At 37.1% G+C, this 26337-nt stretch overlaps 2 long non-coding RNA genes across 2 annotated transcripts in view; both read left to right on the top strand.

The window, feature by feature from the left end:
• LOC141372967 (uncharacterized) overlaps positions 1-26337 on the top strand; it is a 50247-nt gene that overhangs the window by 4835 nt on the left and 19075 nt on the right. The window lies entirely within an intron of this gene.
• LOC141372968 (uncharacterized) lies at positions 14826-25991 on the top strand. Its single transcript, XR_012378511.1, has 3 exons — positions 14826-14944; positions 25183-25213; positions 25830-25991. It is a non-coding gene; the product is annotated as an uncharacterized lncRNA (long non-coding RNA).

Here is a 26337-nt window from a genome sequence, read left to right on the forward strand (position 1 = left end):
CTCTCTCTCTCTGTCAAATGAATAAATAAAATCTTAAAAAAAAAAGGAAAACCACATCAGTGATCAGTTTATATATATATATATTTTATATATTTTAAATTTTTAATTTAATGTATTTAAATACTTTAAACATATTAAATATATATTTTATATATGTTAAATATATATTTATGTACATTTTGTATGTATATTATATATTATAGGTAACATATAAATATAAATATATCTTATATAACCTATATATATAGAATAATATATATTTACATAAATATTTATTTTATATTGTGTGTGTATGTATGTATAAACATACAATAAAGAATCAACAGGCAAATCAGGAAAAGCACCATTATGAAAGAGAAAGACGAAGAAAAACAGAAAACAAACTCTAAAGGAAACAGATATAATTCACAAAATAAAAGGGAACATTTTTTAAAAACACTCCAATTTATAAACTTCAGTATTCAGAATATATTATATCTATAAGCTACAAACAAGGTACTCTGAAGAAGAAGCAACCATAGAATGAAATAGAGTTCTGAGACCCTAAAAACGTGATTACTTAAATAGAAAATTCAAGGGAAGTACCAGAGATAAAATCGAAGAAATCTAGAACATAGCATACAAAGACATAAACAGAAAATATGAGAAAAGATAAGAGTCATGGAGAGCCAATCCAATGGACTAACATTCAACTACTAGAAAAGAGATTTAGAAAAAAAAAAGTGAGAAAAAAATGTTTTAATTATAAGAGATCTTTTTACAATGTAGAAGGAAATAAGTTTTCAGATTGAGTAGACTACAGGGTATCAGAAAATAGATGAAAAAAGATTCACACTTGGAGATATTATCATGTAATACCAAGAATGAAAACTAGGAATAATACTAGTCAATAATAATAATGATAATAAATCCCCAAAGTTTCTAAACATAAAAGACACGTTATCAATGAAAGAATAAAAATCAGACCTATTGGGGCAAGTGGGTGGCTCGGTCAGTTAAGCATCTATCTGACTCTTGATTTTGACTTGGGTCATGATCTCAGGGTCGTGTAATTGAGCCCCGCATTGGGCTCCTCTCTTGGCGTGGAACCTGCTTGAGATTCTCTCTCTCCCTCTCCCTCTGCCCTCCCCAATCCTCTCTCTCCCTCTCTTAAAAAAAAGAAAAAAAAATCAGACCTATCAACAGCACTGGATCCTAGAATGACAGAATATTTTCAAAGTTTTAATGTAGATATGGTTATAAAGATTTGTAGACCATCAAGGATGTGGAACTGCAGAAGATTTTCCTCCCATGTGATCTTTACTCCAGCGAAATAAGGGCAGAAACTTTAGGAAATAGTCCAGCAAAAAAAAAAGAAAGACTGAAAAATAAGAGGAAAACATGGAATTCTGGAAAAGATGTACCAATCTTAGAAAGAGGCAAACAGACATTCCCAGAAAGGGCTGTGCAGCAAGTCTAGAGAGGAAGCAGTGTAGATGGAAGCAGGAAGAATTCAAGGAGCAGGTTTTTATGGAAGTAAATGGGAAATCCAGTAGAATAAATGGTAAGATAGGGGATTTTTTAAAAAGTGAAAGCTATAATAAATCAAATACTGCAAGGATAAAATGTGTAAAGGGGGTAGTAAAGGAAATTCAGGAAAAAAATATCATTAGGGAAAGGGGCAAAACAGTTCAGATGACTACCCTTAGGATTGAGAGGAGGAAGGGAGCTAGCAAAAGAGAAAGAAAGGGTAGCCAAAGAGGAAAGAGATTAGCAAAGATATATAAAATCATTTTTTAAAAAAGTCATCAACAAAGTTAATTCCTGCTCAAAGTCAAGGAGAATGGAGACTTGGTTAATGTCTTTGGAGATTTATATAATTGATGAATTGGAAACAATTTTAGTAACTTGATAGAGATGGAAATCAGATGGCAAATTAAGAGAATAAATGAGAAGAGAGAAAATGGAGACAGGGATGAGAATCATTTTGTTTAATAAATGCATGAAAAAAGCAGAGCAGTAGAGGAAATATTAGGGTCCAGAGAAAGACTTTTGTCTGTGTGTGTTTTTAAGATAGACAAACAAGCAAACATACAAGATATTGATAGAAGGAAAAAATCTTTAAGAGATGAGTTGAGTAAAGATAACAGTGAGATGAAGTGAAGACAGACAAGGATACACTCAAGACCATACATGAAGTTGTTCTTAACCTTGATAGAGGGACTTTTTCCTGTGAGACAAGATGAAAGAAGTAGAGGATGTTTGAAAATACAGGAAAAGTTTAAGGTATTGAAGAATGTATAGCTATAAAAATTTCAAAGTTGAATATACAAAATGAATGGTATTCTTCTTTTAGCAGCCTTGAAATAATGGCTTGTTCAGTGTATGAATATTCTTAACTATTTCCTGTAAGATAGTAAGATACATTAAATTTTCATAATTTACTATAAAATACAGAGAAAAACCAATTTCAAACATACAGCCATAGGTTAGGTTTTAAAGAGCAATATCCCTCGGTCAGTATAAACATAAGAAGTGAAGACTGCAAGTCAGAGAGTTCTCATTGGCTAATTTGACTTGATATCTAGTTAGTTTCCCAAATGCCAGGTGAGAATTCTTGACAAGTGTGAGTATGCATATGAATACAGGTTTGTTTCTATAAATGGGATTGGGGGGAAAGAAGATTAGGGGTAGTTAGCTTCAAAATGAATAATTTTTAGCTAGCCTTTTCCTGTCAGGAGCTAGGTTTGCCTTTCTTTCTTTCTTTCTTTTTTTAAAGATTTTATTTATCTGTTTGGGAGAGAGAGGGAGAACACAGAGGGAGAAGCAGACTCACCGCTGAGCAGGGAGCCCTTGATTGCAGGACCCTGGGACCATGAGCCAAAAGTAGACGCTCAACCGACTGAGCCACCCATGTGCCCCTAGGTTTGCCTGTCTTTTTTTTTTTTTCTTTTTTTTATTGTTATGTTAATCACCATATATTACATCATTAGTTTTTGGTGCAGTGTTCCATGATTCATTGTTTGTTCATAACACCCAGTGCTCCATGCAGAACGTGCCCTCTTTAATACCCGTCACCAGGATAACCCATCCCCCTCCCCCCTCCCCTCTAGAACCCTCAGTTTGTTTTTCAGAGTCCATCATCTCTCATGGTTCGTCTTTCTTATGCAAGCAAATCATCCACCCAGAGTTTGAGGCTCTAACATATTTATTACTTAAAGCACTGTGTGGGAATGGAAGAATCTTCTTGCCTACTGTTGCTATTCTGTGATTTCCCTCAACAGATAAGTTAGGGAATTATTAGATTGTATATGAGACCCAGAACAACAATAGCAATAGAGTTTTCCTCTCACAAAACAGGATAGGTGGGTAATCGTTCATTTGCAAGCTCCTTGGGAGTGTCACGGTTATAATCTGAAACTGGTCCCTGTATTTGGAGGGCAGGGAGAGACCAAAGAAAGAGGAAGGCAGATTTAAGAACCAAAGGAAACTTAGGTACAAGGCTTGTTTTAGGGTACAACAAGACAAGTGGATCCATACACCCACCTGTCAAATCTTAAAAGTTTATATAGAGGCCTTAACCAGGTTCAGTCAAGTACGTATACTATCTTATACTGTCTAGTCTCAGCACCACATCATTATCTCAAGGCTATGTCCTTGGGGCAGCTGCTGGGAGCAGGAAGGCAAGCGGAACTCACATTCCAAAGATAGGGGACAGGGAGAGGTGACTTTGATTGCCTGGGTTTCAGCTCATGGGTCAACCAGGAGTCATGTCTTTTCAATCACCGCCCACCCCCCCGCCCAAGAGCAATCTTGGAACAGTGTAGTTGTATTCAGGATTTAGTCATGCAGAGACCCAGGTATCTTCTTGTTATTCTACAGTTTCTAGTGTAGACATATTTGGAGACAAATGTTTCACCTACAACCCTCTTTCTTCTCAATTAAAGCAAACATACTGGTATTAAACAGATAAAGATAGCCTCCCTTCCCTTATCAGAACTGAACCATGGGAAACAATAGAATATCAAGACTAACTTTATCTCTTTTATGCACATAAAAATTGAGCTCCTAAAAAATGGCAATTTATAATGATGGATATTAATTATTTTAAAGAATTAAATTTTCCTGAAGTTTAAACTATTTTTAAGCATTTTTAATATGGTCAGAATGAAGTTTCCATTCATTCTACCCACAAGTAATTAAGCATATATCATATAACCCACACTCTGCTAAGCATTGTGAACTCTCCAAAGAAAAGTATGATATAATCTCTATTCTCAAGGAATTTAGGGAAACTTACAGTTTGAAAAGGAGACAAATTTAACACAGTTCAAGAACTATTGAGTGCTGAGTTGTGTGATACTTTATGAGTACAAAAGGAATCCAAAGTAAAGATAGGCCACTGTTGGCTGCAGGAGATTAAACACCTTTGCAAAAACAGCAAATATTGAGCTGGGCATGTAAGAATAGATAGAATTTATTTATAATTCAGTTTCAGTAATTTTCAGAAAGACTCACCAAACCACTAAAAGCTATTATACTCATGGTTATGGCTTATTAAAAAGAAAAGATAACAGATTAAGATTAAAGGAAGGCACACGTAAAACAGAGTCTAGGAGACTTTCAAATGCAGAGATTCAGTTGTCTTCTAGCCATGAAATCAGGACACATTAATGTTCTAGCATCAACGTGTGACAGTATGCATGGAGTACCGACAATCAGGGAGGCTCACCTGAGCTTGGTGTCCAAACATTTTTAGGGGGCAATCGATTGCCCATTTAGTAAATCTCAGTTTCCAGGTTCACTGATACTGTGTGACCCAAAGCCCCAACCCAAAATCATATTGTTGGCCTTTTTCACTGGCCAATACTCAACATAAGACTATCTGTGTGTTGCCAGTTCTCAACCTAAATCACATTGTTAGACTACTCAGTATGACCCAAGACCCTCAGATAACCTCATCTTAAAAGGGTAAAGGCAAAGGCTAGGCCTTCTCTTTGGGCAAGCTGTAGTTCTTTACTACACACCCCCTAAATCTGCACTTTTCTCTTTGGAGGATTTGTTGTTTTTAACCCCTGCAATTGTTTTTTCAAAAAAAAAAATTGGTTCTCAACTACTAATTTTGTAAGTTTATATTTTAAAACATTCTGAATGATTATGAAGCATCTCAATAAAGAAAATTAAGATTGGAGTAGGATTACTAACACTTTCTTTTTCCTCTAATTTTCCAATATGTATAAGAGGATTCTACCAGGCCTACTGACTTGTAATGCATTCTATTTTAAGTTGGACAACAGCTAGAAAATAAAATAGAACGTTTTTCAGTAGATTGTAATGCCAGAAATGACAATGAAGGGAAAATGAAGCTGTGTAGTGACAGTTAAATGATTTTGAGGCTTGGGATTGGGTAAGTGTGCAAGACCTCCCTAGAAAGAATATAAACTACCAAAGACCTCCATAAGGAACACTGAAGTTGTTAAACATTAACCCTATATTTTAAACATTCTTTCTTTACATAAATGTGTTGAGGAGTCATGACTGAGGAAGTAATACCATTATAGTTTAAAATGAAATTATAAGATTTAAATGTTAAGGTGCCATTTATTTTTCTCTTTTTTTAAAAAATTTTTTATTGTTATGTTAATCACCATATATTACATCATTAGTTTTTGATGCAGTGTTCCATGATTCATTGTTTGTTCAAAAGGTGCCATTTATTAATGTTAAGTTTCTCTTAAAATAATTTTAATTGCATTTTGATAGGTTTAGCTCTTCCTAGTTTAGATATGAGTTGTAATTTTTTTGTTGTTCTCTTTAAGATATAGTAGAGATATAGGACTTAAGTGACAAAATAGGCTGGGGATGGAAATTCCACACTAGCAGCTTAAGCAGGACCAGGATTCTTGAAGTCAATCAAATCACAGGTCAGACAGGCAGTTATAGTCATTGGTCAGGAAGGACAAGGTTCAAGTCAGGCATAAGATTTTGATTTCATAGGCTCAAGACGCTCAGACTGAAAACTACATTTAGCTAACTCTGTACGTTGATGTGAAGGTTCATTCATCCATTCATTTGTGAAACTGAGTGAAGAAAGTCTCATTTAAAATGGAGGCAGGAGGCCAGAAGAGGGAGCCTTCATGCCCTACTACTCCTTGTCAAGAAGAGAGCTCTCTTGCATTCCTGACAGGAAGAACCCTACCACTCCAGCAGGAGGAAGAAAGAATTTCTCCGGGCCCAACAACAAGCCCAGCCAATAAGAAAATATCACAGTTCAGCCAATGAGAAATCATTACTACCCAGGACTCTTACTTTCTTTCAGTGGATTTTCATTCACAGCAGTCCCTCAACCCCCAACTTCTTCCTTTTCTTCATTATGTTTCTCTCATTTGATCTGTGGACTTGCCTATAGCTTGCTGTAACTTGCATGCCCAAATTGCGGTTCCTCTGCTATTATTGAATAAACACATTTTGCTGGTAAAATAACCAGCTGTTTTCCTTGTAAGGTCAACACATTCACTTGATATATATATTGAGCACCTACTATGAGTCAGCAGACACAGTAGCAAACAAGACAAACACTGTGTTGGCTTTTAACGAATAATGCTAGCTTTCACTGCTCAAGTACCTGCTATTTGCCAGGCATTGTGCTAAGCATTTCTTCCTGAAACTCTGAAAGCGTTTATTATTCTCACTTTTATTATGTAGATTTCATAGGTAAGGAAATTGAGACTTAGGAGGTTTACAGTCTTTCTGGAAGGGAATGTCTAAGTGATTCTGCACACCCTCTAAAGCTGAACTTTCTTGCTATCAAAAGTCTCTTGCTAATAGTAATAGTTTCTCAGTATCTGAAAGAGTGTTTTTAACTTCTCCAGGACTTTTCAGTTTCTTTCCTGGATTTAGGAGCGCCATCTTTTGGCAAGATGTGGAATTTCATAAAGAAGGACTTAACCAGGGAACTGAGGACAAACTAGTCAAGGGTTACCTTATTCTCTTCTTTATTAAATGGGTTATTGTCTAAGGTTATCATGTTTTCTAAACTAGGAGAAGGGACTCATTTTGGTTACAGGTCTTGTCAGTTGGTGTTTATTTTGCTATTATGAAGAAGAAAGAAAAATAGGAAAGATAATTAATTTCATTATATTAGTACTTAAGATATATATTCAAGATTGCTTACAAATAAGTTCTCTCTTAAAAATGTGATGTTGAGGGTGCCTGGGTGGCTCAGTCATTAAGCATCTGCCTTCGGCTCAGATCATGATCCCAGGGATCACCCTGGGATCACCTGGGTCCATGATCCCCCCCCCCCCCCCCCCCCCCCCCCCCCCCCCCCCCCGCGCTCCCTGCTTCACAGGAAGCCTGCTTCTCCCTCTCCCCCTTCCCCTGCTTGTGTTCCCTCTCTCGCTGTGTCTCTCTCTGTCAAATAAATAAATAAAATATTTTTTAAAAATGTGATGTTGATTTAATGAATACCACATTTAAAGTTTTTAAGTCTGGGTTCAATTAATAAACAAAGAGAAAAATTGTCCTAACCCAAACATAAAGTCTCAGATTTACACAACTCTGAACAGACCTAGACTTAACAATCACTAAAGTGAATTTTTTAAAAAAAATAAATGCTGACATATGTGCTCTGTGGGAGAATTTTTCCTTTTAAGCTTTCACAAAGATACAGTAAGAGATTACAAACACTTTTTCATTGTGTGTATAGCACTAATTATAGTGTTTCCTTTTATAAAAGCAGAAATAGTATAATATCTTCTCATAGTTTGAGACACTGGAAGGAGACGACTATATCCTAGCAATAGCAAGCTTGTATGTTGAGACCACCTCCCACAGACAGGAACAGTAGTTACTACTGCCCACAGCTGACATCAGTCCCAGAATTCTGTCTTTTTCTGTTTAGCCATTTTTTAATCTAAATGAACCAACTCAACTTGCCAGGAATTACAAGCTTAAAGAACAGTATTTTAAGTAAGAGCAATATTTACTAAAATGTTAACTTAATCTCTATATTGAGCAAGCATAGCTTTTAACAGAACTAAAATGAAATGTTTTTTTCTTTCACCATTCCTTTAAATTTTATTGGGGTAGAGTACCTATTCCTGGATGAAAACTCTGGTGGGCTCTATGGCTTTGTTGTTGTTTGTTGACTTTTAAATAATGTAACTTTCCGTTGTCATTTTAGGTCATAAAAACTATTACAATTCAGTAAGTAGAGCATTTAATATTAGACTGTTACTAATAGTGAAAATATGAATAATGAATAATGAAATATGATAATGAAATTCATAATAATGAAATTTCATAGTTGGGTTTAGTATTAATTCTTCTCCCTTGCAATAGCTTAAGTCTGCTTAGAGCTGAAAGCCTGAACTGAAGAAGTGAAGTGGGCCTTCTCTCTTCTTTCTTCATTGCATGACATCACTATCACTTCCAAGGCCACATACAGCCTTTAGGCGGTGGACGAATGACAGGAAGTCAGGAGATACAGGATATTTCTTACTTTACTGCAAATCCAGTTGTTTTCTTCTCTGTGTCTAATGGCAGGGATCTCTACAGGTCCTGGTTAAAACAGATTCTTTCCCTTTGGAGACACCTTTGAGGACTCCTTGAAGTTCCCAACTACACCTTTACAGCTCCTGCAATTCATTAGCTGATGCATTTCCTCGTCCAGGTCCTGGGAAGCCTGAAGTGCATCTACAGTTCCTTTTTGAGAGGAACTCTTTACTCTTCCAGATGGCTTTTTTGGATAGAACCCAAGATGAACCACTCTAGCTCTTTTTCCCTTGACTTACATCCCTTGCCCTGATAAGTTTTAGGAATAAAAGCTGGTTCTAAACCAAAAGCACTCTCCTGGCTCCACCACCAAGCAGCCAGTCATCCTCAGCCTCTACATTTTCTGGGATGGAGGTAGTAGAGTCAGTCACACCTCAGTCTACAGTCCACTTAAGATTTTGGGGGCAGGGCGCCTGGGTGGCCCAGTTGATTAGGCGACTGCCTTCAACTCAGGTCATGATCCTGGAGTCCTGGGATGGAGTCCCGCATCGGGCTCCCTGCTCTGCAGGGAGTCTGCTTCTCCCTCTGACCCTACCCCCTCTCCTGTGCATGTTCTCTCTCTCTCTCTCATTCTCTCTCTCAAATAAATAAATTAAAAATCTTTAAAAAAAAAAAGATTTTGGGGGCAGCAATAAAAACTAGTTCTTTGCATTTTCCAACTGCAGAAAGCACATTTCAAAGCTCTCCCATGGTCCCCTGGCAGTATTCCTCACTAGACTTGAGGTTAGATGGTCCTACACACCTATGCCTATTCCCCTCAGAGGGTTGGTACTGTTAAAAATTCAACTGAGTAACTTAAAAGATCAAATTGGTTTTGTTTTTTTGTTTTTTGAATGATTCATGGATCAGGGAGCATCCCATCTAGCAAATAGAAAGGAATTCCCTCAAGGTGTAGAAAAGGAAGGTTTTATGAGGCAGAGAGGGAACGAGAAAAGAAAATTATTGGCAAAGAATGCATTGTTTTAGGGGAATGGAGGGGTCTATCAGTAGATTTCCTAGTGCTGTCAGGGAAATTCCATGTTGAATGTTAAAGTTTACATTCCTGGGGGGATTGAAACTGCAGTTAAGTACTAAGTTTTGGTGTGGGGCCTTAACATAAGTAACTGCATTTGGGGCCTGTGGATTTTTTTTTTTTTTTTTTTGACAGTGCTCATAACAGAATGGCAGCTCTCTAAAGAAGCTACTCCTTTACTTTCTCTGATGCTTTTTTTTTTTTTAATATCCTTGATCGGTTGAAGCCTCAATGAATCATGTCAAAATGTCTTGAATGCATTTCTTTTGTCTGCCTGGGTACAGAAGGGAGAATGGCTCATCCTCAGTTGAGCATCCTATCATCTGTTGGTACTTCAACAGAAACTATGACAAGAATAATCCCATTCCAAGATCCTGTTAGAAATAGAAGCACAAAGAAGTGGGACACATCATAGAACCTAGGTGTGAATACATATCAGACTAGGGTCTAAATATTTCTTAAAATTGTCTTTTTTTTTTCCATCTCTGTTACCACCATCTTCATTCAAAACTTCATAATCTCTTACCAGTACTGTTGCAGTCATTTGTCTCTGCCTTGGGTTTTATCTCAGTTAAATGTGTTCTTCATAATACCGCCAGATTGGTTGACCTAAAATGCAGATGCTACCTTGTCAGTTATTTGCTTTAAATCTTTGAAAATCTCCCAATAGCATTGCCCTAGGGGCAAGCTTCTTAAATGTTAAAGTGCATACAAATGACCCAGGAATCTTGTTAAAATTCAGATTCTATTAGAAGATTTGGACTGTGGTCCCCAATTCTGCATTTCTAAAAACCTCTGTGGTAACTTTACAGCCCCAGCTGCTGCTCTAAGAACCACTCTGAGTACCGAGGGCCTAGAGAAGTTTTGGCTCCGTAGTTGTGCCATTTAAAGACCTAACTGAACTTAGCTATACTCTGATTTCATCTCTCACATCTCCCCACAGCTACAGTTTATAGTTCGCCCAGAAAAAAATTATGCTGTTTCATGTCCAGTATCCTTTTTACTGTTGTTTTGTTTTTTTATATTTGTGTTTTTTGATATTTTACATATGGTAGTAATAACTGAGATCTCCTCCCCTCGAAGTTTCCTTCGGCTCCAGAAGGCAATTCCCTACATCTACAAATTGGTTTAGTTTTACATTAGTTTCCTGTGGCTGCTAATAGAAATTGCCCCAAACTGGGTGACTGAAAAATAAATACATAAATACATGTATTCTCTCACAGTTCTGGAGGCCAGTGCCCAAACTCAAGGTGTCAGCAGAGCTGTGCTCCCTCCCATGGCTTTAAGGAAGAATCTCTTGCTTGCCTTTTCCAGTTCTGGCTCCAGGAGTTCCTTGGCTTTTGGCTCTAATCTGTGATCACATTGCCTCCTCCTCCTGTCTTAAAACTCTCTGCTTTATATTGATAAGAATGTATGTATACTTATTTAGGGCCCACCCAGATAATTCAGGAAAAACTCTACCTCTCAAAATCTTAGGGGCGCCTGGGTGGCTCAGATGGTTAAGTGTCTGCCTTCGGCTCAGGTCATGATCCCAGGGTCCTGGGATCGAGCCCCGCATCGGGCTCCCTGCTCGGCGGGAAGCCTGCTTCTCCCTCTCCCACTCCCCCTGCTCGTGTTCCTTCTCTCGCTGTGTCTCTCTCTGTCAAATAAATAAATAAAATCTTTAAATAAAAAAAAATCTTCATCACAGCTTTTGTTTATAAGGTGTTATGCACTCGTGTCATATAAGGCCATGATCACAGGTTCTGGGGATTAGGATGTGGACATGGCTCTTTGGTGGGGGAGGGTCAACACTTAACCCACTACATGCCTCTTTTTAGAGCACATGGCATCATAGGAATAATAGCTACCATTTATTTTATTTATTATTATTCTTTTAGGACACTTTCCCTGATTCCTAGCATTTATTCAAATACCCTTGTGCTTATCCTTTACATATCACATATCACACTGTACTATATATGTTAATTCTCTTTCATGTCTTAGTTAACATGTGTACTTATATATTATGTCATATATAACAGGGATACTACTACTGGTGACATAATAGGTGCTAAAGATTTTTTTTCTTTAGGGGGCCTTTCTTTTTATTTTTTTTAAATTTTTTTTTAAAGATTTTATTTATTTATTTGACAGAGAGAGACACAGTGAGAGCGGGAACACGAGCAGCGGGAGTGGGAGAGGGAGAAGCAGGCTTCCTGCCGAGCAGGGAGCCCGATGTGGGACTTGATCCCAGGACCCTGGGATCATGACCTGAGCCGAAGGCGCACGCTTAATGACTGAGCCACCCAGGCGCCCCTAGGGGGCCTTTCTTATTGTCCATACTGGAATAGGTACTTGTACACATATAGAGCACTGATTCTCCTTTTTGGCACTTATCGTTTTGTAATTAGATACTTCCTTGTGTATTTGTTTGGTGTCTGCTCCTCCCCTAGATTATAAGCTCCATGAGGGCACGGACCATGTGTTTTTTCCATTGTCCTTTTCTCATTCCTGTCACAGTGCCCAGCACAGGGTATTTGCTCCAGTGAGTACTTGTTAAGTGAATGACCAGTTGAATGAATGGATCCCTGTAAGAGAAACTGATGAAGGAGGTGGTGTTCTTAAGGTTTAATGTCAAGAGTTGCAAAAGGAGAGTGTTCTAGGAAAAGAGTAAGAGTGTAAGAGGGTTTCTTGAAAACTAATTGAAATACTACTTAAGGGTAGAGTGGGAAGAAGGCATCAGGGGTAAGGATGGAGCAAGGAAGAACAGGGTGCTAATAACAGCTACTTATTGGAGGTTTATTGTGTGCCAGTCTATTAGCCATTTACTCATGTAATAAAAGTGTGACTATACCCTCTGAGTAGCCTCTTTTCTTGCACCCAGAACACTTAGACAACAGACTCAGCGCTTTTTCTGGCATTTCCTGCGAACACAAGTCCAACTTCAAAAACACTGGTTAGTAATGTAAATGTTATGAATTTTTGGTGAGTAACTTATCTTGCACATAATAGAGCAAACTTCAAGCAAGCTTCTTCAGCAGATAGCTCTTTCAGCATCTGTACAGGCTGTAGAACTTCTCTCCATTTCTCCCTTTGCCTATACTGATTCCCAAGTCCTATATTATTATGAGACATTTTGTTGCAGGACCTTCACAGTAAAAGAAAATTAGTAAAGCAGTAAGCTTTAGTTTATTTCTTTAGACTTAAATTACCTCATTTATTTTAAACATTATAACAACCACAGGAGGTACAATTTTGTAGAGATATAAAATGATTAAATAACTTATCCAATGTCACACAAGTAGTAAATAGTAGTGCTAGATTCAAATCCATATCTTCTAGTGCGAAAGTCTATGATTTACCATTATTCAAATGCTGCACTTTGATGTTATATTGAAATATCCATCTGTGCTTGGTCCCTAGACAAATGTTTCCAAAGAGAGATCACACACTGGGGATCACCTAAAAGAATTAATGAAACAGAACCTTTGGGAGTGGGGCTTAGAAATCTAGCAGTGTATTGCTAGACTACTTAGAAATTTTTAAACAACCTCTCTGGCAGGTTGTTAAAAATTTTTTTTGTTTACTTGAAACTTATAATGTTTTTGCTCTCTACTGACATTTGTTATTTAGTAGAGGAAACTGAAGCAGTCTTTTGGGGAGCAAAAATTCCTGTCCCCTTTAAGGTCCTTCTAGTTGAACTAGGAATCAAATTGACATGTAGCAGGTTAACAGGAGAAAATCAAATTTAATAGCATATGTACTGAGAACCCACATAGATAGGAAATTCCAAAGACAGTCAGCCAAAATAAGGTATGTATGCCATTCTGAACTAAGGAAAAGGGGGTAGGGATCCAGGTCATCAAAGAAAAGGAATGCAATCCTCAGGAAGAATGAAAAAAGAGTAAATGTTTCGTAAACAAATGTTTTCTAGGTCTCCAAAAAAATGGGACAAAGATCAAACAGGCTTTGATCTAGGTTCCTTCCTATCTAGCATACCTGGTTCTTACCATAGTGTAGTTATCTGTGGTGACCACTCTCTTCCTGGAGCCGGTCCTCTATCTGAATTCTTTCAGGCAGTTGTGCAGCAGATAAAGAGGTTTTCCTAAATTGGTTGGGTCTTGATTACTTTTAACTCAAAATAATCTTTATGCCAAAGCAGCATATTTTGGAGGGACCAGTCTTGATCATCTTCAAGTCTAATAGCCTCTTTCATGGGAAGCATTTTTTATATGATGTTTATATAGGAAATTTTCTTTAATACATTTTATTCTATAATAAGTTTATTTGCAGACTTGGATTTTTCCTAGGAAAGACCTAAGCATTTCTCATCTGTATACTAACATCTTTTCTTTACTTAGAGATTCTTTCTTCAACTATATCTTTAATCATTCTTCTAATTATTCTGACTTCTTATTGAAAAACACCTAAAATTCTTATATTGTGTTTTTATTCCTGTCTTCCATATCTACCAAAGTATACCTTACAGTTTTTTCCATATATATATATGTATATATGTATTCCATATACATGTATATTTCCATATATATACTGGAAGAGGTTAGCCATCCAATAGTTTCTTTTCTGCATTCCACTGTGTATGTTAATATTTCTGTTATATCATTTATTTTCTTATTTCATTCCTTATTTTACATGCTTTATCTCATTCTCTGTTTCTTATTGTTTTAATGTCACCCTGTTTTTTCCTAATAATCTGCTCTTCTTTGATATAGGTCAGGGACTTGTCAAGCCAAGGATGCTAAATGCTTTTCTAAATTCACTCAGCTTACTTGATGAAAATGCCCAAGAAAATTCAGTGGGAAAGAGTCCCTTTTCAGCAAATGGTACTAGAACAGTTGAATAGCTACATGCAAAAAGATGACATTGAACTCCTACACCACACCATACACAAAAAATAATTTAGGGGCTCCTGGGTGGCTCAGTCGGTAAGCTTCCAACTCTTGATTTCGGCTCAGATCATTATCTCAGGGTTGTGAGATAGAGCCCGGTGTTAGGTTCCCTGCTAGGTGTGAAGCTTGCTTAGGATTCTTTCTCTCCCTTTGCCCCACCCCGCCCACTTGTGCTCTCTAAAAAATAAATAAGTAAAAAATTAAATAAATTAAATAAATAAATAAAATAATTAAAAATGGATCACAGACATAAATGTAACAGCTAATACTATAAAACTTTCAGAAGAAATTATAGGGGAAAATCTTCATGGTTTCTTAGATGTGATAGCAAAATACAAGTGTGGACTTAATCAAAACTAAAACCTTTTGTGTTTCATAATGTATCCTCAAGAAAATGAAAAAAAAAAAACCCACAGAATGGGAGAACATACATGCAAGTCGTATATCCAATAGTGGACTTATATCCAGAATAGTTAAAGAATTCTTCCAACTCAATAGTAAAAAGGTAGGTAATCCAATTAAAAATAGGCAAAAGATCTGAATAGACATGTCTGCAAGCAAGATGCACAAATGGCCAATAAGCATATAAACAACAACAACAAAAACATTAGCTCTCAGGGAAATGCAAATAAAAAAGATGGCAAGATTCTCATGCACTAGAATGGACATAATGAAAATGTCAGATAATAACAAGTGTTGGAATATATGAAGAAATTGGAACCCTCATACACTGTTGGTGGGAATGTAAAATGGTACAGCTGCTTTGTAAAACAGTTTGGCAGTTCCTCAAAAAGTTAGGCATTGATTTAACATAGGACCCAACAGTTCTACTTTTTGGAATCTACCTAAGAGAGATGGAAAATGAAAATGTCCACATAAAGACTTGCACATGAATGTTTGTATTAACATTATTCACAATAGCTAAGAAACAGAAGCAACACAAGTGCACATCAACTGGATAAACAAAATATAGTACAATACTCTACAGCAATAAGAATGTACATGATACAACATGCTTGCCTAATGCTGAGGGTAGGGGATGGGGATGGAAAATAACTGTATATGGGTATGTGATTTCTTTTAATAATGATTTAAATGTTTTAAAATTAGATGTGATGATTGTACAACTCAGTAAATATAAAATATTTCAATTATTTCAATAAATGAATTTTATGATATATAAATTCTATCTCAATCAAACTATTAAAATCACCCAAGTTTTTTTGTGTGTAACAAAAAATTTTCAGTGGTCCATTATTTGTTCAATTTAATGTTCTTTCTTGTTCCTGAAATCCCCCTTCATAAACACTATGTTGACTTTTTCTACCCTCATCTTCAAACAAAGAGTTGTAGTCAACAGGCAATGTGTAAGACTTATCATCACTCTATATCTAGTTAGGTGCTCATCAAATTCTCTTCTCAGTTTATGCCTAGATGTCAGGTTGAGGTACATAACTTCTAATAAAACATTCAGGAGGAGATAATATATTGAATATGTTGGTGCCCCAATCAGAACTTCCTTCTTGGGAAATCAATCTGAGGATGGACAGAATAAACTGCACAGCCAGAGGGAAAGAGGGGGCCACATTATGGAAGATAGGGGGTGTGGAGACATGGTTTAGGGGAGAAACAGATTGCTGCTGCAGAGGGTAGGGAGTCCTGGTCATGGAGAGAGACAAGAGAGAGTGAGGAGAAGTGCACAGGGGATTGAACAGGGAAAACACTTTCCCAAAGCCATCGCCTGGGAAAATGAGAGGGGTCAATTTTCGTGAGTTTTTACAACCAGTGAAGCTCAAAGACTGCAGTTTTAGAGGTCCACCGTGTGGCTGGTATAGAGCCCTGAAGATACTGTAGTGTTCCTGTGGAGAAGGCAGGCAGGTAAACTGCAGACAGATGGTATGATCGGAGGATCTCCTGAGACACACTGGGAGAGACAGTCCTCCCTTCTTGGATCACATCTGAGAGAGGTGGCATTACCTCTCTGGGGACGAACCTTTCAGCAGAAGTGCAGAGACACCTGCTGAGGGTGGCTAACCTGGACACTGGCTCTTTAGGGTGCGTTGCTCCAAACCCCATGCTCTTGCGCTGTGGTGTGACTGCCTTTCTGTGTCAAACCTGCATCAATCCCAGTGTGACAAGACCCTCCCCCAGAAGACCAGTGCAGTCCCCCCCCCCCCCCCCCCACCAGACCCTTAAAGTTTGGAATTTTAAAGCTCAGCTAGCTGCCTAAGATACAGTCAAAAGTGCACTGTGCTGGTCCAGGCAGGCAAGCAACTCAGACACTGTGAAAACAGGGACCTGAAAAACACCTACAATGCACAAGGGAAAATTATTCAGTCTTCCAGGAGGGCTTCCCTGACAGCAGCAAGCTTGAACTTCCCTCTCTGGGGATAAAGGAGCTGGTTGGCACCATTTCCCTGCCCCATCCCTCAGCATGAACTAACTTCAGTAAATAGGACAACATCAACTGGCTGCCTAACCTGCTTACACCAAGCCCTGCACCCCTCCAGCTCAGGTGGTAGTACTGCTTTTCTAGGGCAAGTGTGCCTAATAACCAGCACAGTGGGCCCCTCCCCCAGAAAACCAGCACAAACCCCAGCACACTCACCATGTCTGCTGACCATTGAGTTTTGCAGAGTTCCAGCTCTAGTGGAAATAGTATCAGGTCTCCCTTAACAAGCAGACCAGAGCATACCTAGTTAAAATTTGCCACACTTTGGCCAAGGTACAAATACTACCCACTGCAAGCAAGGAGAAACTCTGCAGAGGACTGATCTGAGGGGTAAAACAGCCATAACACAGCAGCAGAGTGCACACAGCATACACCAGAGATGCTTCCTGAAGTGCCAGGCCCTGGACATTATATGACCTCTTCTTCATCAAGCCATTACTCTCAGGAATAGGAAACATAACAGGCTTTCCTAACACAGAGAAGAAGACAAAGATCTAGACAAAAGACAAGATGGAGGAATTCATTCCAAAAGAAAGAACAAGAAATGATCACAGGCATCTAATCAAAACAGATATAAGTAATATGCCTAATCCAGAATTCAAAGCAATAATCATAAGGATACTAGCTGGGCTTGAGAAAAGCATACAAGACATAAGGGAGACACTCACCATAGAGTAAAAGGAGCTTAAAACTAATTAGGCCAAAATGAAAAAATGCAATAACTGAGATTCAAAACCAAAACCAACTGAGTGTAATGACCACAAGGATGGAAGAAGAAGAGGAATGAGTAAGTGATAAAGAAGATAGAATTATGGAAAATAATGAAGCTGAACAAAAGAGGGAAAGGAAAATCTTGGATCATAAAAGTAGGCTTAGGGGACTCGGTGACCCCATGAAATGTAATAACATTTGAATCCTAGGAGTCCCAGAAAAAAAGGGGAAGAAGGTTTACTTGAGGAAATTATAGCTGAAAACTTCCCTAATTGGGAAAGAAACAGACTTCCAAATCCAGGAGGCACAGAGAACTCCCATCAAAATTAACAAAAGCAGGCCAATCCCAAGACATATCATAGTAAATTTATCATAGTAAATTTGCAAAATATAAAGAAAAAATCCTAAAAGCAACAAGAAAAAAGAAGCCCCTAACTGACAAGGGAAGACAAAATAAGGTTAGCAACAGAATTCTCCACAGAACTTGGCATGCCAGAAGAAAGTGAAATGAAAGAAATGTATCATTCAGTACAATGATATATTCAATGTACTGAATGGGAAAAATCTGTAGCCAAGAATACTCTATCCAGCAAGACTATCATTCAGGATAGAAAGAGAGATAAAGAATTTCTCAAACAAAAATTAAAGGAGTTAGTGACTACTAAACCAGCCCTGCAAGAAATATTAAAGGGGACTCTGAGTGGGAAAAAAAGACCAAAAGTCACAAAGACTAGAAAGGAACAGAAAAAATCTTCAGAAACAGCAACAAAACAAATAATAAATTGTCACTAAATTTATATCTATCAATAATCACACTGAATGTAAATGGAGTAATTGCTCCAATCAAAAGATATAGGGTGTCAGAATGGATAAAAAAACAAAATGCATCTATATGTCTTTAGACCTAAAGACACCTTCAGATTGAAAGTGAGGGGATGGAGAAATATTTATGCAAACAGACATCAAAAGAAATCCAGAGAAGTCATACTTATCTCAGACAAACTAGATTTTAAACAAAGACTGTAATGAGATGAAGAAGGGCACTATATCATAATCAAAGGGTCTATTCAAAAAGAAGATCTAACAATTGTAAATATCCCCACAACTTGGGAGCTCCCAAATATATAAAATAATTAATAACAAACATAAAGAAACTTGTTTATAACAATACAGTAATCGTAGGGGACCTTAATACCTCACTTACAGCAATGGACAGATCATCTAAGCAGAAAATCAACAAGGAAGCAATGGCTTTGAATGACACACTGGACCAGATGGACTTAACAGATATCTTCAGAACATTTCATCCTAAAACAGCAGAATACACCTTCTTTTTGAGTACACATGGGACATTCTCCAGAATAGATTATGTACTAAGTCACAAATCAGGCCTCAATAAGTACAAAAAAATACCATGCGTATTTTCACACCACAATGCTATGAAACTTAAACTCAACCACATGAAAGAATCTGGAAAGACCACAAATATACAGAGGTTAAAGAACATCCTACTAAATAATGAATGGGCGAACCAGGAAATTAAAGAAGAAATAAAAAATACACAAGACAAATGAAAATGAAAACATGAGTCCAAAACCTTTGGGATGCAGGTAGGCCTGTATTGCCTACCTCAAGAAGCAAGAAAAATCCCAACTAAGAAACCTAACCTTATACCTAAAGAAACTAGAAAAGAAACAACAAATAAAGCCTTAAGCCAGCAGAAGAAGGGAAATAATAAAGATTAGAGCAGAAATCAATAATATAGATACAAAAATGGTATAGATACTGATCAGTGAAACAAAGAGCTGGTTCTTTGAATTAATAAAACTGCTAAACCCCTAGCCAGACTTATCAAAAAGAAAAGAGAAAGGAGCCAAATAAATAAAGTCACAAATGAAAGAGGAGAGATCACAATCAACAGCACAGAAATACAAACAATTATAAGAGAATATTATGAAAAATTATATGCCAACAACCTGGGCAATCTGGAAGATATGGGTAAATTCCTAGAAACATACAAACTACCAAAACTGAAACAGGAAGAAATAAAAATTTTTTACAGACCGATAATTAGCAAAGATATTGAATCAGTAATCAAAAATCTTCCAACAAACAAAAGTCCAGAGCCAGATGGCTTCCCAGGGGAATTCTACCAGCCATTTAAAGAAGAGTTAATACTTATTCTTCTCAAACTGTTCCAAAAAATAGAAATGGAAGGAAAATTTCCACATTTGTTCTATGAGGCCAACATTACCTTGATTCCAAAACTAGACAAAGATGGTACTGGTACAGAAACAGACACATAGATCAATGGAACAGAATACAAACCCAGAAATGGACCCACAACTGTGAGGTCAACTAATCTTTGACAAAGCAGGAAAGAATATCCAATAGAAAAAAGACAACTTCTTCAGCGAATGGAAAAACTGGACAGCAACATGCAGAAGAATGAAACTGGACCACTTTCTTACACCATACACAAAAATAAATTCAAAATGGATGAAAGTCCTAGATGTGAGACAGGAAGCCATCAAAATCCTAGAGAACACAGGCAGCAACCTCTTTGACCTCACTGCGGCAACTTCTTACTAGACATGTCACTGGAGGCAAGGGAAATAAAAGCAAAAGTGAACTATTGGGACTTCATCAAGATAAAAAAGCTTCTGCACAGAGAAGGAAACAATCAACAAAACTAAAAGGCAGCCTATGGAATGGGAGAATATATTTGCAAATGACATATCTGATAAAGGGTTAGTATCCAAAATCTATAAAGAACTTATCAAACTGAACACCCAAAGGATAAATAATCCAGTTAAGAAATGGTCAGAACACATGAACAGACATTTCTCCAAAGAAGACATACAAATGGCCAGTAGATGCATGAAAAGATGCTCAACATCATCCGTCATCAGGAAAATACAAATCAAAACCATGATAAGATACTACCTCACACTGGCCAGAATGGCTAAAATGAACACCTCAGGAAACAACAAATGTTGGTGAGGATGCAAAGGGGAACACTTACACTGTTGATGGGAATGCAAATGGGTGTAGCCACTCTGGAAAACAGTATGGAGTTTCCTCAAAAAGTTAAAAATAGAACTACTCTATGACCCAGCAATTGTACTATGAGGTATTTACCCAAAGGATACACAAATATACTGATTCAAAGGGGCACATGTATCCTGATGTTTATAGCAGCATTATCAACAATAGCCAAACTATGGAAAGAGCCCAAATGTCTGTGGACTGATGTATGGATAAAGAAAATGTGGCATATCCATATATATTTTTGTATATATGGAATATTACATCAGAAAGAATGAAATCTTGCCATTTGCAATGACATAGATGAAGCTAGAGAGTATTATGCTAAGCGAAATAAGTCAGTCAGAGAAAGATAAACATATGATTTCACTCATATGTGGAATTCAAGAAACAGAACAGATGAACATAGGGGGAAAAAGAGAGAGGGAAATGAAGAAATAACTACAGAGAACAAACTGAGGGTTGCTAGAAGGGAGTTGAGTGGTGGGATGGGTTAAATGGGTGATGGTATCAAGGAGGGCACTTTTATGGGCACTGGGTATTGTACATAAGTGTGAATCACTAAATTCTGCACTTGAAACTAATATTACACTGTATGTTAACTAACCGAAATTTAAATAATAACTTGAAACTATAAAAAAAAAAGAATTTCTTTCTTGGATAGTTCTATTCATCCCCAGCTGTTATTGGTTTTGGATGCTAAGGGCTCACAACTGCATCTTTAGAGAATTGCTTCCACTTAAGTGGAGTTGCCACACCTGAGAAGTTATGCCTATTCCCCCCATACACACCACCCCCCACACACATAAACATACCAGTCATGTCCAGTGGCCACTTGTATACTGAAATATGGCCTCTTTGCCTCAAGATAGGACCCACTGTGTGCTACAAGTCATATTCCAGAGCTCCTTTTGAGACCAGGTTAGTGTGAGTCTCCAGCCAAGACCACATGCTTAGCTTCCATTCCCTGCCCTGTCCTGATTTCCTCCCTCCCTTTCTGAGAACACTTCCTAAATAAATCACTTTCACAAGAATCTCTGTTTCGGGTTCTAGATCTAAGGAATCCAGCATAAGATTAGCAGTGTCTGTACAGGTACACCAGACCATGATCTCCTCCCTTAGTCTGTCTTCCTGGAAGATTTCTGTCTTCCTTGCTATTCCCCAAGCAAAGGGATGGTATTCAAAATAGTTGACAACCTGGATACCAAGACATCTGAATGGACACAGGTCCAATAAGAATGAATAATGGCTGTAAATAAATTGTAGAATATATACTGTAAATAAATTGTAGAATAAGCATATATTGGCTATTGGCCCTGTTCCAGCATCTAGCAAAGTGCCTAGAATCTTTGTCTCTCAATAAGTTTTTATTTTACAAATGAATTAATGGATAGGTGAGTAAATGAATGAATGAATATTTTTCATATGGAACTAAAACACATATGCTGGTGGTTTACATATAGTAGTCTTAGTTTTTATAAACCGTTAAGCACCTATGCTGGATTAAATTTTTCAGCAATGGCCATAATAATTCTCCCTTGCCTCATATTATTCTTGAATCTAACCACTCCCACATCAAAAGGTGGCATCTATGTACTTCTCCACTGAATTTGGGTAAGACTTTGTGATTGTTGTGACTAGTATGACTATTATAGTGTGGCAGAAGTGATACTGTGTGACTTCTGAGGCTAGGTTATATAAGATGATATAGCTTCTGCTTGGCTGTCTCTCTTGATATGCTTGCCCTTGGGATCCAGTCTCATCTGTGAAGATGCTGTGGTCATACTGAGAGACCCGTATGGAGAGACACCTCAGGCCTGGTTGATCAGCTGACAGCCAGCACCAACTTATCACACATGTGGGTGGGCCTTCTTGGTCAGGTCTCCTGCTGATAGCATGTGCAAGAGGTGAGCCTTCCCCATGGAGGCCTACCCAAATTGCAGATTGATGAGCAAAACAACTGATTGTCATTTTAAGCTACTGTGTTGCAGTTGTTTGGTATGCACCAATAGATCATTAGAATAGGATCCTAAGTGGGGGAAAGGACAGGAAGTAAATGATGGATTTTTAAAAACAGGAGAAGCCATGAATTGTTTTTGTTGTTGTTTCAACATGGGGCTTGAACTCACAACCCTGAGGTCAAGAGTCGCATGCTCTACCAACTGAGGCAGCCAGGTGTCCCACCATGATTAGTTTTTTTTTACATTAAAAGTTTATAATATTTTGTTAATTTGGTGATAACCATTTACTATCCAGCATTCTTTGGGCTATAAGTTATAGAAATCTAGTTCAAACTAGATTAGGACAATATGGTAATTATTGGCTCTTATAATTAGTGGTATTCTTAAATGACCAAATCATCTGAAAGACATGAAAGAAAGGGCCTGAAGAACAGTGAGAACCAGGGAATTGAAAGTTGTTGGAACTCTCGTATCTTTTTTTCTCTACTTCCAATTTGTTCTCTCCTATTGTTGCAAGTTTCATTCACATAGCTTGAAATATGACTTCTGACAGTTCTTGACCCTTACAGATTATAGTCTCTGATTCCCACCACCTAAGAGAGGCTGACTCCTTTAGTTCCAGTTTGAAAAATCCTGCAGAAAGACTTTGAGTCTCTGTCTTAGGTTAGATGCCTTTTCCTGGACTGATTGTCTATAGCAGCTGATTGAGGAGTAGGTCATTATATATGTACAGGTATGGGTATATGTTGGTATGTCTCAGTCAATCACCTATCAATCAATTATCTATACCTATATTCACTAGTTGGGGGAATCTCATGCCTCTGTCATTTATATGTTGGTGATTCCCAAACATTCACAGAACTGACCTGACTCCAATTCCAGGATTTTATATCTAAATATCTGCTTGCCATTTCACTTGAATGTCTAATGGTGACTTAGTCAAGATAGGCTAGGTAGTAATAAATCCCCAAATTTCAGTGAATTGACATAACAAATGTTCATTTGGTCATGCAAAGTCTGCTGTGGAAGGAACAATTCTCTAGGATGACTATTCTCCATCAGTCTGCATTGCTGACTGATGGAACCTCCACCATCCTGCAGTTGAACTACTTGAAATATGCAGCCTCCTTGGACAATGAGACAAGGTAAGAGAATGCTTCTCCTGAGACCTGATACTATCATTTCAGCTTACAACCTGTTAGCCAAAACTGCTCACAGTTTCATATGGCTGTCAGGTGGTGGGGAAGTGTAATTCTCCAGTGTGTCCAGAAGAGGAAATATGGATGAGTACTAGAAGTCTCTTTCACAAGAGGCACCTCCCTAGAGGTTTCGATTCCCACCTGCCCCCAATCTTTGCAGCATTAGTTATTCACAATAAATGAGATCCATTCAGTTTCTGAAGCCAGAAATCTTGGAGTCATCCTTACCTCCCCTGGAGTCCACATCAAATCTATCTGTATAAATGTTCAGTCCTGTCAGTTGTCTCTACATTAAAATACATCCATAAAAGAAAAGAAGGTTTATGAAAATGCCTCATATTAAAGGAATCTAAATAGACATGACAACTAAATGCAATACCAGATCTTGGGTACTGGAGGGGAACCAAGGCTATTAAGGACATTACTGGGTCAACTGACAAGATTGGAATACAAATGGTAAATTAGATAAAATTAGATACTGTATCAATATTAAATTTACTGAAGTTGATAATTGCACTGTGATTATGTAAAGGATGATTCTTGTTCTTAGAAAATACACACTGAAGAATTTAGAAGTAAGGGGACATGATGTATGATGAATATAACTTACCCTCAAATAATTCAGATTTGAACAAGCCTTGAGAGAGGGGGAGAGAGAAAGGAGGGTGAAGAAATGATAAAGCATATTAACAATAAGTGAACTTGGTAAACGGTATAATCAGTAGGTTTCTAGATCCAGAATCAAACCACATCTTACCACCCAGTACAAAACAACCTACCTCAAGCTACCATTCTCATTACCCTGACTCTAGTCTTGTACATCCTGTAGCCCCACAGCTGCCAGTGTGAGGCTTTGAAAATATAAATAAGATCATGTCACCATCCTGCTCATAAACCCACAATGGCTTCCCATTGCATGTATATAATAAAATCTGAAGACCTCTACAGCCATATATCTTGCCCTTTGGTGTTCTTTTTGGCCTTCCTTCTCTATGCACCCCATCCCTCCCTCTCTTTTCTTCAATCATCCTGTCTCCTTGAATTAGCCAAGCATGCTTTTGCCTCAGAGTCAGCACTCCAAATTTATATTCATTAATACTAATATTTTTTAGTATAGTCAATATAAAAATCTTTGATGCTGTTTAAAACGTTCAGTATTTTGTTTTTTTTGTCATAGAATTAAAAAATAAATAAATAAAGCATAACAACAAATGAAAACTGGGTCATAGCTAGCAGCCAAAACAATAGAGTGACAATGAATCTGGTTACCAACAATAAAAAGTAAACATTTCCATATCAGAATCTTATTTCGGTTTAAGCTGCCATAAGTTTTAATACTATTATAAAAATGCCTTTTATTTCATCTTTTTAGAACTGATGCTTAAGAAGTTCTTATGGGAAAGGTCTGTATTTTTAATAAGCATTTATATTTCCTCATAACAAAAAAAGCCTATCCATGTATTCAATCTTATGCTATTGTGTTTTATTGAAGTTATTTGTTGGAAGAATAAATGATTTCTCAAAGGAAGCAAATTACATATTATGAATAGTAAAATAATCATATCTGAATATTTCCATTGAATGTATATTAATTTAATAAAGTGGCACATGTAAGCAAGCTTTTATCAGCCTGCTACTACAAAGTCATAGGAAAGAAAAGTACTTTTAAGGAATAAGAGGTAAGTGAATGCATAATCATAATTTAATTTTGTGGAGGATTTAAGTGCATTCGAATTAGAAGCCAAAATGACATGTCAGAAAGCAGAAGGGCAAAAAGTTAGTCTTCTGGTGTTCTTGGCAGAAATACTAAAGATAAGAGACAAATTCTGAATTCCAAATGAAACTAGTTCTTGCAGGAGGATGAAGAAGGATAGAGTTGGGGACCAGAGCTTATTAGGAGGTCATAGATAGAGATTTCCCTGAACTCACTGCATTCGAAATCTAACTATGTTGAGTGATACCTTCCTTTCATGTCTATCAGGGAAAGATTATTTTGTTTCTGTTTTTGTTTTCTTTTAGATCCATGAAGTTACAGCTTCATTTGTCAAAGACACTAGATTCTTTGAAATGCTTTATTTTAAAAGTATCATACTGGAACAGCTGAACATTTTTAGGGTAATAATTCTGTGAAACAGACCATATTATGTGAGCTTGTGCACTCGTCTCAAGAAGTATAGGTGAGGGACGTATATGTCATTTTAAGAAATATGATTAAATGCCCAAGTAACATAATACCAAAAAATAAAATATAATAAACCATTTGTCTTTCTATGAATGATGGTTTTGTTGTTGTTGTTGTTTTTCCATATTCTCTTCACATTTAAAATTACAAAAATTTTACCTAGTTGTAGTCTTGGGTTCAGATTTTAAGTTTTTTAAAGATTTAAAAAATTTTTAAAGTGATTTTTTAAATATTTTAGTGCATAATATGTCATCAAATGAATGCAAAATAATTAACCATTTTATCATTTATGAATATTTAGGAAGCAAGTATGATCTTAATTTTTTGGTAGTGTAGAGATCTTTT

The sequence above is a fragment of the Callorhinus ursinus genome, unplaced genomic scaffold, assembly GCF_003265705.2.
Source record: "Callorhinus ursinus isolate GAN/ISIS: 27379988/994484 unplaced genomic scaffold, GSC_fseal_2.0 scaffold6, whole genome shotgun sequence".
Lineage (NCBI taxonomy): Eukaryota > Metazoa > Chordata > Mammalia > Carnivora > Otariidae > Callorhinus > Callorhinus ursinus.